Source organism: Rhineura floridana, chromosome 1, assembly GCF_030035675.1.
Source record: "Rhineura floridana isolate rRhiFlo1 chromosome 1, rRhiFlo1.hap2, whole genome shotgun sequence".
Lineage (NCBI taxonomy): Eukaryota > Metazoa > Chordata > Lepidosauria > Squamata > Rhineuridae > Rhineura > Rhineura floridana.
Window position 1 is genome coordinate 232,688,313 of NC_084480.1, and position 15,121 is coordinate 232,703,433.

At 44.5% G+C, this 15,121-nt stretch overlaps 1 long non-coding RNA gene across 2 annotated transcripts in view; it reads left to right on the forward strand.

Annotated features, from left to right (window-relative positions):
* The first annotated feature begins 208 nt into the window (after window positions 1-208).
* The window catches only part of LOC133369299 (uncharacterized), a 54,629-nt gene continuing 39,716 nt past the window's right edge, over window positions 209-15,121 (forward strand). Inside the window, exons 1-2 of one of the 2 annotated variants that reach the window (XR_009758873.1) lie at window positions 209-739; window positions 3,627-3,804. This is a non-coding gene — a long non-coding RNA (uncharacterized LOC133369299). Of the gene's footprint in view, window positions 740-821; window positions 1,097-3,626; window positions 3,805-15,121 lie in introns of those variants that run through there. The other variant, XR_009758870.1, reaches the window with a different exon arrangement.

Sequence of the window (15,121 nt, forward strand, 5' to 3'; positions counted from 1 at the left end):
CTCTCTCTCTCTCTCTCTCTCTCTCTCTCTCTCTCTCACACACACACTCTCTCTCTCACTCTCACACACACACACACACACACACATACACGTGAAACTAATTACTTGAAAGGTCTGTACATGTGCAGCTTACAGACTACCAGATATTTAAGGCATTTGACACTTGCAGACCTTGCAGTCCCAGTTTATTCGACAGGATTTAATAGAAGGGTTGCATGGCAAGGATGTAGTCCTGTGCAAATATAGATAGGAGGAAACACCACTGAGTTTAATGAGAATCTTCTAAGCAAACATTCATAGGTTTGAGATCCAAGACTTAAATCTTACCTGAGAGTAAGCTCATTGGACACAGTAGGACTTACATCTGAGTAAACACACAACAGGATTAGGCTGTGTAAAAAAACAAAAAAGTTTTATGGGAGAAAAATAGTTTTGTGAATCCACTCTTGCCTAAGGTAAGGTGGTTGATGTTATGGATAAAATGTATAAACACTGACAAATTTTTAGCCAAAATGAAAAGGGCAGGTAGTTCTGGGTTGTTGTTTTTTAAAAAAAATCCAAAGAACCAAGGTCAGATAAAAGAGGTTTAATAAGAAAAAAGAACACAAATTCTTTGGAAGAAATTCCTGCCAGGCATCATAAAGAGGAGCTGTACAGTATCTCTTGTCATGTGCTATGGGACTGAGCATTTAACATAACACCACAACAGCACAGAAGTGCAATTTGTCACTTCTATCAGGTTAGTCTCCTTGAAGGTTCTCAGTGCAGTACTTTCCTTAACAGCTTATTAACTCAGAAGTGCTAAGGTGAGGAGATGTGAGTTGTTTCCCCCTAATAAGAACAAAGGTATCCAATGAAAGGACATAAACATTATGTTTTAAAAGATCAGTGAGCTGCACAGGTTGTATTTAATTAGAGTAGATGTGAAATGTTATGTCAGCAGGAACAGCCCTGCCATATCAGTCCACCAACACCAAATTAGTGGAAGTTAATGGGAGAGGGAGTTATCACAAGCTTGGGACAAACTGAGCAATGTGGAGTAAAACAGGCTGATGAGCAGTCTTGAGTAGCTGCATGTCCAGCAGGAAAAGTGAAGGTAGGTCAAGGTTAGCATTTGCAGTAGTATTGTGACAAATTGTTCTAAACTGGGAAGCCCACAAGGTCATTTTTCCACAACACAGGAACTAATAGAGTTAAGGGGGTGCAACTAGAGGAAAGGGTTTATTGTTGTCATTATTGTTGATGTTATTGTTATCATTACTCCTTGTAAGTGTCATGTTACACAGAGATCTCCAGGTGACCAACAACATATTCAAAAACAAACAAAAATACATTTTAATATTATCACATTCATACAAAAGCATCTGCAATCCAAAACAATATGCAAAACAACCACACCAAACAGCTGCAATAAGCTTGGGCAGCACATTAATAGCAAAAAACAACAACACCCTATCATCCTATTTCATCAAATGCCGAGGGTGGTAAGTTTTTATCTGGAGGCAAGAAGATATCAGATGGATTACTTTAATGTGCCCTGTGTGTGGCTGTCCTTGAAGCTAGCCCAGAAGGTGCAGCAGTGCAGAACACTGTGGCTAGGTTCCAACTGGGGGTGGCCTACCACAAGCAAATAGAACCGATTTAGAAAAATTAGCATTGGCTACCAATATGCCATCAAGCAGAGCTTGGAAGTAATTTGTTACAAGTTACAAATTACTTGTAATTCATTACTTTTTTGAGGACCGACTGGGTAATTCCTTTACATTTTGATTGTAATAGAACTAGGAGTAATTGTAATGTTTCCAGCATTACTTTGGGGCATTACTGGGGGGGGGGAAGCAGGAGAAGTCTTCTGCTCCTCTGATTTGTGGATGAAAATCATGTGCCTCAAACTGGGCTTCTGTGCAGTGTCGCTCTTCCCTGTGTGTGTGTGTATGTGTGTGTGAATACTGTGTTTGCACTTGGCACACAATGTGATATCCACCACCCTCTCTGGCTATTGTGCTGTATTTGCAGTATTTTAACTTTTTTGCATCTCAGGGGAAAATGTTTGCTTGGGTGAGTGTCCCTTAGTTGATGGCAGAGCAGGGTTTGGGAAGTGGTTAAGTGGCAGAGATTATGCTTGCTGGCTGAGTGGGGGGGGGTTGCACTTGGTTTGATGTGCAAAGATCTGAGGAGTGGCCTCTGCCTCCCTTCCCACCTCCCTTACCAGCAGAAAAACCACCGTTGCTATCTTAGGGATAAAAAGAATTATTCTACTACCTCTGTATGTGTGTATTTATTTTTAATGTTGTTTTAGGCTACTTATATGTGTAGCAGCCAAGACCAGCACCTTGTAGGTGTTTTTTTAAAAAAGATAACTGAAATGTAATTGTAGTGATTACTTTTGAGAAAAAGTAAAGTAATCAGTTATTTTCACAGCAGTTGTAATTATAATGGTAATTACTACTTTTTTGGGCCATGTAATTGTAGCTGCAATTTATTACTTTTTAAAAGTAATCTTTGAAGCTGTGCTATCAAGCCTACCTCAGTATATTGGCTTACTTGTGTAAAAAACCCTGAATGCTTTGTGTCCTGGGTATCTGAGAGAATGTCTGCTGCCTCACAGATGAGCCTTATTAAGATCAGTTGGGAAGGCTCCCCTGCTGGTTCCACCATTTACCAAAATTCATTTGGTGCTGATGCAAGGGATAGCCATCCTGATGGGGGCAGCCCAGCTTTCGAACACCCACCCTTATGGTTTCTGGTTGATGCAATGCTGTTGAGCTTCCGATGCTAGTTGGACCTGGCTCTACTCTTAGGTCTTTACTCAGACTGTCTATTGTGGTATTGTAATTTATCTGCATCTGTTTTAATGCTGATGTATTGCCTTTTCACTTGTAGTCTCTGAAACGGTCTGCAATGAAAAGTAGGATAAAAGTACTTTTAATAAATAGATCTATGTAAATAAATATTTCATTACTTTCTAGGCCAAAGTGTATGTGACAGCCTTATCATTATATTGATAACATGCCAAATTAAGATTTATAGGAACACAAACAAGAAATTCCCAGTCCCTTGACAAACACTGTTTTGTGACTAGGTCTCGTGGCCTGTGAATTGGGCCTGTACTCCGGGGTGTGTGATTGGACTTGAGGCCTTTGTTTCAGGGCCTGTACTTTGGGGCCCCGGGTTGCCCTTGGACCTGTTCTTTGGGCTCAGGCCTGTATTTTAGGCCCTGGGCCTGTGACTAGGCCTTGAGGCCTGTGGATGGGCCACATGATTGTGTTGTAGCCTCTATTTCAAACCTGTATACTGAAACGTGGTTGAGGCTTTGGGCCTGGGTGACCCTTGGCCTTGGGCCATGCATTTGGGTCTGGGGGTTTGGGCATAATGGCATTGTCTGTGCCTTAAGGCATGTGCTTGGGCTTGCATATTAGCCCTACATTTTTGGTCCAGGGTCTGCTTTGGTTGGAGGTAGGGCAGGGTTGGTTTCAATCCTGTGGAGGTATCTTAATTCATCAGACTGGTGGTTAATATTTTATCCAGTGTCATCCGATTTGGTGATTGGGTGGTTAGCTAGGAACCTGGTGGTTGTTGAACTGGGGTGTTGATTGTTCAATTTGCCTCATCTTTTTTCCCTTCAGTGTTTTTGAGTGGGGATGGCACCTTGTAAGGAGATTAGAGGGAAGAAAGGAAAGGCTCTGAAGCAGACTTCTCACTAGCCAGAGAAAAGGCCGGCAGCTCAGGATTCTTCTGAAGGAGATGAAGCACCCAGAATTTGAGCTGTCCTGGCTAGATTGGAGGCTATGGAGTGTGTGCCAGGTAAGGTCCTGCTGACATTTGGTAAAAAGATGCTTATTAAACAGACTTGTCTTGCTATTTGAGCTCGTACGAATATGTTGGAGGCCTCCACAAGGAGGGCTGATCCATTGGTTGTTAGGGCAGTGAGGAGTACAAGGTACAAGAACAGGTGTCTGCAGTTCCAAGGGCACCTTCATGTAGGGCTGGGAAAAACCCCTGTCTGAAATCTTGGAGAGCCACTGTCAGTTGCTATATAATACTGACCTAGTTGGACCAATGGTCTGATTTAGTATAAGGCAGCTTCCTGTGTTCTAGTGAGTTTGCTATTAATAAATAGTATACAGAGCTAAAGTTATCTAAGATTCATTCAGTCTAATTGTTGAGAAAATCCAGGTTATTATGCTTAGAATATAATTATACTTAGAATATGTATTGATATGCAATGCTGAACTAAAGTGCAGCTATGTTAGAGGTCTCAAGGCCTTATAGAAAACTTGGAACGAAATATGCTGATGAAATATGTTGACAAACTGGCAAAGGAAAACAGAAGGTTAAGCTTGGATACATGTATCTTGTTAGGAGAACAATGTTAGCTTGAATATATGTATCTTGTTCAACTTATCTTATTGACATGGATGGTAGATGTTATTGACGTAGATGTTAGATGTTATTGAGTGGATGGTAGATGTTATTGACGTAAATGTTATTGACATAGATGAGAATGACATACAACTAAAAGGCAGTAGCCCATGATAAGTTTCATTTTGTTGCTAATGCTGAAAACTTCCAAAAAGCATAGTATGCAAAATACATAGTGAAATAGAATATAAAAGGAAGCTGGCCACACTAATGGCCAGACAACTTACTTTGATGCATGAGCATAGTGAGAGTGTCTCTATTCTCGAGAATAAAACTTAACATAAGAACATAAGAAGAGCCTGCTGGATCAGGCCAGTGGCCCATCTAGTCCAGCATCCTGTTCTCACAGTGGCCAACCAGGTGCCTGGGGGAAGCCCGCAAGCAGGACCCAAGTGCAAGAACACTCTCCCCTCCTGAGGCTTCCGGCAACTGGTTTTCAGAAGCATGCTGCCTCTGACTAGGGTGGCACAGCACAGCCATCACGGCACAGCCTCGACTGGCTAACTTCTCATTCTTGGTGGTAATTCAGAGATAGCCTACCAGGGAAACGAACAGCATTTTTGCAACATAATGATACCTCATAAGTGCAGATACAGGCATACCCCGCTTTAACGTACGCAATGGGAACAGAGAGTGTACTTTAAGTGAAAATGTACTTAAAGTGAAGCAATTATCTTCACTTGTACTGCACGCAATCACCACTAGATGGCAGCGGCGCCATGCCAATAAAGTGTCCGTTATTGCAAAGCACACGTACTTTAAGCGGGGTATGGGGATGTATGGAGCATGTACTTTATAGTGAGGCTACTTTGAGTGAAGCTACTTTAAGCGAGGTATGCCTGTACTTGAATGCTCATATGGAGCTTTTCTGGTCACAATGTCTTCCCCATTCACTTTCATGTTTGGAGCAGCTACACACATACAGAACAGCAAATGTAGTGTTCTCAACACACTTTTTGGGCGGGGGGAGGTGGGAAATCTCTCCGAAGTGGGAAAATTTATATAATCCTTAATAAAAGGTGCTTGGAAAAATTCCCATGTGGTAGTTCATCAACTGCATACAGGAAGTGTTGCACACATTTTCCCGCTGAAGTGACTATGTGAGCCTTCTCACATGCAAATTCAGTGATTTTACTCAAGTTCATGCACAGCTCTGGATCAGGAGATTATCTTGTCTACTAACCATTTATTGTTATTGTTATTAATTAGATTTATTTATTTATTATTTATGTATTAATTATATTTCTATACCGCCCAATAGCCGTAGCTCTCTGGGTGGTGCACAACATAAAACATCCAATATACAAGTAAAAACACATATCAACAACTTAAAAACAATATACCAAAAGTAGTAGAACATAATTAAACATAAACAGCTACAACACAAGCCTAAAAATATTAAAAATGCATTAAATCAGTTAAAAGTATCAAGATGTTAAGATGTTAAGTAATTAAGATTACTAAAATATTAAGGGCGTAAGTGCAAATGTAGGTGTTAAATAGATGTTAAAAATGTTGTTAAAAATGTTGTTAAAATGCCTAGGAGAACAAAAAGGTTTTTACCTGGCGCCGAAAGGACAGCAATGTCGGTGCCAGGCGTACCTCATCAGAGAGAGAGTTCCATAGTTCGGGGGCCACCACAGAGAAAGCCCGTTTTCTTGTTGTCACCTTCCGGGCTTCTCTCTGGGTGGGCCCCCGAAGGAGGCCCTTCGATGTTGAACGCAGAGTACGGGTAGGTTCATATCGGGAGAGGCGTTCCACCAGGTATTGTGGTCCCAAGCTGTGTAAGGCTTTATAAGTCAAAACCAGCACTTTGAATTGAGCCCAGAAGCATATAGGCAGCAAGTGCAAGCAAGCCAGAATCGGAGTTATATGTGCACATCTCCGAGTCCCTGTTAACAATCTGGCCGCTGCATTTTGCACGAGCTGCAGCTTCCGAACTGTCTTCAAAGGCAGCCCCACGTACAGTGCATTGCAGTAGTCCAATTTTGAGGTTACCAGTGCATGGACAACTGAAGCAAGGTTTTCCCTATCCAGATAGGGGCGTAGTTGGGCCACCAACTGAAGTTGATAGAAAGCATTCCGTGCCACCGAGGCTACTTGTGCCTCTAGTGACAGGGATGGTTCTAAGAGAACTCCCAAACTACGGACCTGTTCCTTCAGGGGGAGTGCAACCCCGTCCAGAGCAAGTTGAGCCTCTCCCATCTGGTCAGGGGAACCACCCACTAACAGCATCTCAGTCTTATCTGGATTGAGCTTCAATTTATTCGCTCTCATCCAGTCCATTACCGCAGCCAGGCATCGGTTCAGCACCTTGACAGCCTCACCTGAAAAAGATGAACAGGAGAAGTAGAGCTGCATGTCATCAGCATACTGGTGGCAACGCACTCCAAAACTCCTGATGACCGCACCCAGCGGCTTCATGTAGATGTTAAAAAGCATGGGGGATAGTACTGACCCCTGCAGAACTCCATATTGGAGGGCCCAGGCTGTCGAGCAAAACTCCCCAAGCACTACCTTCTGGAGACGACCAGCCAAGTAGGAGCAGAACCACTGCCAAGCAGTGCCTCCAACTCCCAAATCAGCGAGTCTCCCCAGAAGGATACCATGGTCGATGGTATCAAAAGCCACTGAGAGATCAAGGAGAATCAACAGGGTTACACTCCCCCTGTCTTTCTCCCGACAGAGGTCATCATACAGGGCGACCAAGGCCGTCTCACCCTTATATCTCACCCTTCCTCCCAGTAGGAGCCCATGCTGCGATACCACTGACAGATGTGGTTCTGCTTGAGGAAGATACAGTTTGTGATGAGCTCCAGCTATTTATCAATATTACAAGGAAAATAATTGGTAGCAAACAGCAAATCAATTCCTGTTTTACTTTTGTTTTGCTAATTGCCATGAATCATAAATCTAGTTAACAAAAACAATATAAAGTGATGGATTCCAGTTCAACTACTTTCTCTGTTAATCCATTTTCAATTAAATTTAACATTAAATTACACTGTTTCCTATCATTCTGTGTTCTCTCTCCACCTCCAACCCCTCATTATGCTATAGAATATTTAGAAAGATACTAAAACTGTCTTGGAAACAAATTCAGGTTGAATGCAGAGATTGTGTAGCAAACATGAGCATTATTAAAAAAAAGGTCTGAAACTCTACAACTTTTTTCTTTCTTTATAAAACGTTGTGCTTTACACGTTGGCTAAACAAATACTGCCCTCAGCCTGAATTTGAAAGCTTTGAAAAACTGATACAAGAAAAGAAAAAGCTTTTATATTAAAATATATATTTGTTCAAATCTGTGATAGATGGAATAATTATGGTAACAAGTCAAATACAGACTTAAGAAAGTTTACACCAGGTAAAATATGGGAAACCATTAAGAAATGAAATAAGAGATTATTTCCCAATATAAATTTATTTGAACTTATATTTAAAATAGCAGCTAGATGGTAAATGGCTCCATGATGAATTAAAAGGATAAATTTAGAAAAGAAAGTGGCATATTGGTGACATAAAAGTGGATATGCTACATATTTGGAGGAATTGTCCAAAGATTTTGGAGATTAATATTAAAGAAAATCAAAGGTATAAATCCCATTAGACACTATTATAATTGTATTATATTATGTTAGGATTTTTAGAAGACACTGAATTGGAAGCAGAAAAAAAAGAGTTAATGTCTATTATCAATTATCTAAGTTTGAATTGCATTGAGTTGGGAAAAGGAGGAAGCCCCAACAATAATAAATTGGGAAATTAAAGCAAGAAAATAATCAAATAGGTGAAGCCAAGACTGGATTAAAAAGAGATATAATTGAGTTGCCACAATACTTTATTTTGATTTTAAAAGAAAAAGAAAAAAAAGAAGAAGTCAAGAACAATATAGTTTTAGGGACTCTTGCTTCGATTAAATTAATGGAGAGATTTATTTATGGACCTCATCGGCTCTATGAGAAGATAGAAGAAAGCAAGCCAAGCAGGCAAAGACAACAGAGACTGCCCCAAATAGACTGTTCACTCGTATGCGCGCATACACACACAACTTTACAACATATATTTGTTTTAGTATTTTAAAACTATAAACCATCTTGGCAGAAAGTCAGTATATAAATGCAAATTATTGTAATATTATTTGAATGAATTACAATGTTTAAATTGAATTATAAATGTATAGATTTAAATAACATATAACAGTAATGACATAATCGTTAGGAAAACTGTATTGTGAATATTATGTCATTTTATTTCATGGCAATTTACTCTTCCACTCATCCTTGGTTAAAAATAATCTTTCTGTGGACATTGTCAGCCACTGGTTATCAGGAATGGGGAGGAATTTTACTCGCCACACCAGCTGGCCATCTTGTGACCAGGTTTTCTCCTCCCTCACAGCAATATTCATAGTTTATGTTAACATTGTTCCTAAGTTATGTTTTGTCACCACTTTGACTGTTGGTGGAGGGGCACCCCATAAGAGGTCTTTGGTGGGGCCACCTCAAGACTTCAGCTCCAACTTGGGGCGGGATTAGGCTGTCTGACATGGACCCAGGTTATTGACAGAGCCCACCAGAACAGCCTGCACCAGAATGGGCCCCTCACTGATGCCTGGCAACTCCCTTTCTGTACCCAGCTAGCGGGCTGGTATATGAGATAACATTCAGCAGTCAGGCTGCCCAATATAGGATCCTTTGCCCTATGCTATGCCAACCTCTATTATGACTGTAATTAATGAAAAGTTGTGGTTATGTTTTACCCACTCCAGTCTCAATGTGTGTGTCTGCTCCTGTATGCTCACACCCCGTATTTGGAGTACAAATCATCCCACACTTCCTGAAAACCCCATGATGACCTTAGCTGGGTTTCTCCATATGTGCAGGAAACTGGGGAGGCTGTCTGCCATGCTCTTGGTAGCAGTTCATTCTGTGTTTTTTTTGAAGTTTTTCTTTTCTTTTAAAGCAATTAGTGTAGAAAGACTTTTTAACGTAAAAGAAAGGATTCAGTCTCTCCAGTTTCATACACTTCAACTAAACCCCAGGGCAAGATGTCATGAGGTAACACTCCCAATGGGGCTTTGTCAGATCAAGAGGTGCAGAAGAAATGTTTAATGGGAAGAAACACACACAACTTTTGGCCAGCTTGTGTCAGGCCCAGGATGTGACTCAGGAACCAGACCAACGATTGTAGTTAATTCGTGTTTTATTATGGTAATGTCCAAACAAAGACTGCGTTTTCTCATGAATCAATACAGGGATACAGGTCCTGCGGCATTGGGAGAAAGTTGACAGAGCAAGGGACTTCTTCCCGCCTGTTCTTTAAGAAGGGGCCAAACGGGCGCACAATCTTTCGCTCCTCCTTAACTGCCCCTCAGGTACTGCCCGCCTTCCCCCCTTCTCTCCTGTCTTTTCAGCTGTCTGCGTGTGCGCGGTGAGGGGGGAAGCATCACCCCCTCCTCTTCTGAAGTTTCCGATTCCAGGATGGGGGATAGGGGAGGGGCTGATGGTAAACTGCCTCCCCGCTTTTCGGCTGTGAGCAGCCCTCCCTCTTCCCCCTCTTGCTCTGAGCCTGAAAGAGGGGGAGGCGTGAGAATGTCCAGGGAGGGCTCAGGCTCCCCGTTGCTAAGCCACCTTATCAATGGCAGTTCCTCTGTTTTGTCTTCGCTCCAAAGGGGGGAAGTTCCTCCCCCTTCCCTCTGCCATCCATCTGAATACTCTTCTCCCAACTCTCTGGGATCCAGCTCCCCGGGATTGGGACCCCAGCTCTGCCTTCCGACACCATCCCCCCTCCCAGGCTGTGCCCCCCTCCCCTTGTCTGGCTTGGGACGGTGGGGAAAACGTTGATGGAAAAGTTTTACCAATTCTGGAGCATGCACATCAGCTGCATCTTCCCATGATCTGTCAGCCACCCCATAGTCTTTCCAGTGAATCAAGTACTGCAGCTTGTGGCGTCTGATCCTGGAATCTAAGATCTCCTCAACTTCAAACTCAAGCTGCTCATTTACCAGGAGTGGAGCTCCGGGAGGTTCCTCTGGCCGTAACTCACTGGGAGGGGCGGCTTTCGTTAAGAGGGATTGATGGAACACAGGATGTATTTTAAACGTGTCAGGCAGCTTCAGTCGGTACGCCACGGGATTGATTTGAGTTTCTATTTCGAAAGGACCCACCCTCTTGTCTTGTAATTTTCTACATTTGCCCGGCATCTGGAGGAAGCGGGTGGACAGCCATACCTGGTCTCCCGGTTGAAGGGGGGGGCCCTCCTTCCTGTGCAGGTCAGCAACTCGCTTGTACTCCGTTTTGGCTTCGTTTAACTGCTGTTTCAGTGTCTGTTGCGCCGCTTGCAATTCCTTAAGGAAGTTCTCAGCTGCCGGTACCAGCATTCCTTCTGAGCTGCTTGGAAAGACTTTAGGATGGAATCCATAATTAGCGAAGAACGGGGTTTGTTGAGTGCTGGAGTGCAGAGAATTGTTGTAGGCGAACTCTGCAAAATGCAAATATGATACCCAGTCAGTCTGTTGATAGGACACATAACTTCGTAAATATCTTTCCAAAACGGCGTTCAAGCGTTCCGTCTGCCCATCTGTCTGGGGGTGATGGGCGGAGGAGAGTTTTAATTCCGTCTGCAACTGTTTCCACATTGCTCTCCAAAATTTGGCTGTGAACTGAGTTCCTCGGTCTGAGACTACGCTGTTTGGCAATCCATGCAGCCGGTAGACTTCTTTTATGAATAACTTGGCCGTTTCTTTAGCCTCTAAGGCCCCTGCACAAGGAAGAAAGTGTGCCATTTTGGTAAGTAGATCCACCACTACTAAGATGGCTGTCATTCCTTGGGACTTGGGTAGATCAGTTATAAAATCCATGGAGAGGTCCTTCCAGGGTTCATGTGGGACAGGCAACGGTTGTAACTGTCCTGCTGGTGTCCCTGTTTGTGTTTCTGTCCGCAGACAGACAGAGCAGGACTTAACATAACTCTCAATATCCCGACGCATTTTAGGCCACCAGAAGTCCTTGGCCACGTTCTGAATGGTCTTGTAAATCCCAAAGTGTCCCGCTGTGATGGAATCATGACACTGGCATTGGATTCTGAGCCTTAATTCCCCTTCTGGCACATATCTGGCAGTTTTGAACCATAACAGTCCATTTCTCCAGTGAAAGGTTACTTCTGAGTCTTGACCTTGTCCCGTCTCCTGCTGATATTTTAGCATGTCTGCATCTTCTTGTTGTGCCTTTTTGAGTTCCTCTTCCCATGAAGGCTGGCATACTCCCAACGTTAATTTCTCTGGCGGGATTACGTACTGAGGCTGGTCCTCGGATTCACTTTCTTTGTATTGTAGCTGTCTGGATAAGGCAGCCGCTCTCTGGTTTTTGGCTTGGGCATGGTAAGTAATCTGGAAGTTAAACCTAGTGAAGAACTGGGACCATCTTATCTGTCTCTGGTTCAGCTTTCTGGCTGTTTGGAGGCTTTCAAGATTCTTGTGGTCGGAGCGCACTTCAATTCGATGAGAGGTCCCCTCTAGGTATTGTCTCCAGTTTTCAAAAGAGTCCTTGATGGCCAGCAGCTCCTTCTCCCAAACTGTGTAGTTCTTCTCTGCAGGCTTTAACTTCCGAGAGAAGTACGCACAGGGGTGCAGCTCCTTCCCTTCTTGGTCTAATTGTAGCAGGACCCCCCCGATGGCAAAATCTGAAGCATCTGCTTCCACTACGAAAGGGCAGTTCGGATCAGCAAAGCGCAGAATGGGCTCAGTAGCAAACCTTCTCTTCAGCTCCTCAAAGGCCTCGGTGGCGTTCTCTGTCCATTGAAACTTCTTCCCCCTTAAACAGTCAGTCAGAGGAGCTGTTGATTTGGAAAACCCTGGAATGAACTTTCTGTAATAATTGGCAAACCCCAAAAACCGTTGTACATCCTTTCTGGTGACAGGTTGGCCCCAGTCCAATATGCAGCTTACTTTCCCTGGGTCCATCTCCACACCTTCCGCTGAGATTCGATATCCAAGGAAGTCTAGAGACTTGAGGTCAAATCCACATTTCTCTAATTTAGCATACAGGTGATTTTCTCTCAGTCTCTTCAACACCGTCTTCACATGCTGGTCGTGGTCTTCCTGGTTCTTTGAGAACACCAGGATATCATCTAAGTAACAGATTACATACGTGTCCAACAAGTCTCTAAACACGTCGTTCATGAATTTTTGAAAAATTCCTGGACTTCCACAAAGCCCGAACGGCATGACCAGGTATTCATACTGTCTGTAAGCGGTCAAGAATCCTGTTTTCCATTCATCTCCCTCCTTCATTCTGATCAGATTGTATGCTCCTCTCAAATCCAACTTCGTGAAGATTTTTGCAGAGCACAGTCGGTCCAGCAACTCTGAGATCAGGGGCAGCGGGTAGCTGTTGGGGATGGTGATCTGGTTCAATGCACGATAGTCATTACAGGGTCTGAGTTCCCCCCCTTCTTTTTCACAAACAATAGTGGCGCTCCAGCAGGGGATTGTGAAGGGCGTATGAATCCTCGCCTCAGGTTTTTATCCAGGAATTCCTTCAGGGCCTCCCTCTCATTCTCTGTGAGAGAGTAGATTCTCCCTGATGGGATGCTGGCTCCTGGCACTAGATCAATCGCACAGTCGTAAGGGCGGTGGGGGGGTAAAGTCTCTGCCTCTTTTTCATCAAACACATCTTTGAATTCTTCATACTTTGGCGGCAGGGTCACTTGCTCGATCTCTTGCACTGCCCCCGCTAAGGTGTTCTTGATTCCTTCAGGTTGACAGTTCTCCTGGCAATACTGTGAAGTGAACCACACCACCGCCTCCTTCCAACTTATTTTGGGTTCATGCTTTGCTAGCCAGGGCATTCCCAGAATCACCTCAAAGTTCGAGAGATCTGACACGTATAGCAAAATGAACTCTTCGTGCCCAGGGATTTGAAGTTTCACTTCCTCCGTGGCTTGTGTCACCCCTCCTGACTTCAGGGGTCTCCCATCGATAGTCTCCACAGCTAGGGGAACGTCCAGTTTCCACCGGGAAATTCCATGACGCTTGACTAACTTTGCATCAATAGAATTTGTGGAGGCTCCACTGTCAATTAAGGCAGTGGAATTAAACACCACTCCTCTGGAAGTTGTAATCCGAATAGGCAAGACCAGCACCCCCTTTGAGGGAGGTTGGATCGTTGGGGGGCCTTTATACAACGCTGCCCCCAGTCCACCGGCCTGCACGTGGACTGGGTGTTCTAGTTTCCCGACGGCTCGGCTTTCCCCCCTTTCAGTCCACAGTCTCTGGCCACATGGCCCGGCTTTGAACAATAAAAGCATAAACGTTCCCGGCGTCGTCTTTCCTTTTCTTCTTCCGACAGTCTTGGCCTAGCCCCTCCCTGTCCCTCAGTTGCATTACCTGCCATCCCTGCAGTGGGAAGGGTCTTGTTGTGGGATGCCAAGGCTGAGTATCTCGGGACCTCCTGCTTCCTTTCCAGGCGCCTTCCTTCCATCCGGTGATCTATCTGTAGGCATAGCCGGATGAGCCCTGGTAGGTCAGCGCGGGGGGAGGTCCTGGCCAACTCATCCAGGATTTCAGCATTTAATCCACTCTGGTACATAAACATCAGGGCGGCGTCATTGTAACCAGTTTCCTGGGACAGAATTTTAAAAGCGTTAGTGTACTCGGAAACAGTCCCTTTAGCTTGCTTCAGAGCGCCTAGTTGCCGTGCTACTGTTTCAGCCCTTTGCGGGTCTTGAAACATCTCGGTCATCTCCTGTATAAATCCTCTGTACCTTCCTAAGACAGTATCCTTTCTCACGAGATACGGAGTCATCCATTTTGCAGCTTCTCCCTCCAGGAGGCTAATCACGAAAGCTACTTTAGCCCCATCGTCTGGAAATTCCGTGTGCCTGACATCCAGATATAACTCGCATTGAGCCACGAAGGTTGACAACTGATCACTTTGTCCCGCGTATTTTGGGGGCAATCCAATGGGAACCTTTACTACGGCAGCTGGAGGGGCTGTTCGCATCTGGTCTATCGTGGCCTTCAAGGTTTGATTATCCGTCTTCAGCACCTTGACTGCTGCTAGCAGGGCTTGAACATCCATCTGCAAATCAGCTACCTTAGTCCTCAGGAGTTCCACTTCTTCCGTCTCAGAAGTGGGGTTCGTCCCCCCCGCTGCTCCCTTTGACATCTTGTCCCAGTCAAGTGAAGAGAGCGTTGAGGGTGATTTAGGTGGCTCTGTCAAGCTGTCAGGCCCAGGATGTGACTCAGGAACCAGACCAACGATTGTAGTTAATTCGTGTTTTATTAGGGTAATGTCCAAACAAAGACTGCGTTTTCTCATGAATCAATACAGGGATACAGGTCCTGCGGCATTGGGAGAAAGTTGACAGAGCAAGGGACTTCTTCCTGCCTGTTCTTTAAGAAGGGGCCAAACGGGCGCGCAATCTTTTGCTCCTCCTTAACTGCCCCTCAGGTACTGCCCGCCTTCCCCCCTTCTCTCCTGTCTTTTCAGCTGTCTGCGTGTGCGCGGTGAGGGGGGAAGCATCACCCCCTCCTCTTCTGAAGTTTCCAATTCCAGGATGGGGGATAGGGGAGGGGCTGATGGTAAACTGCCTCCCCGCTTTTCGGCTGTGAGCAGCCCTCCCTCTTCCCCCTCTTGCTCTGAGCCTGAAAGAGGGGGAGGCGTGAGAATGTCCAGGAAGGGCTCAGGCTCCCCGT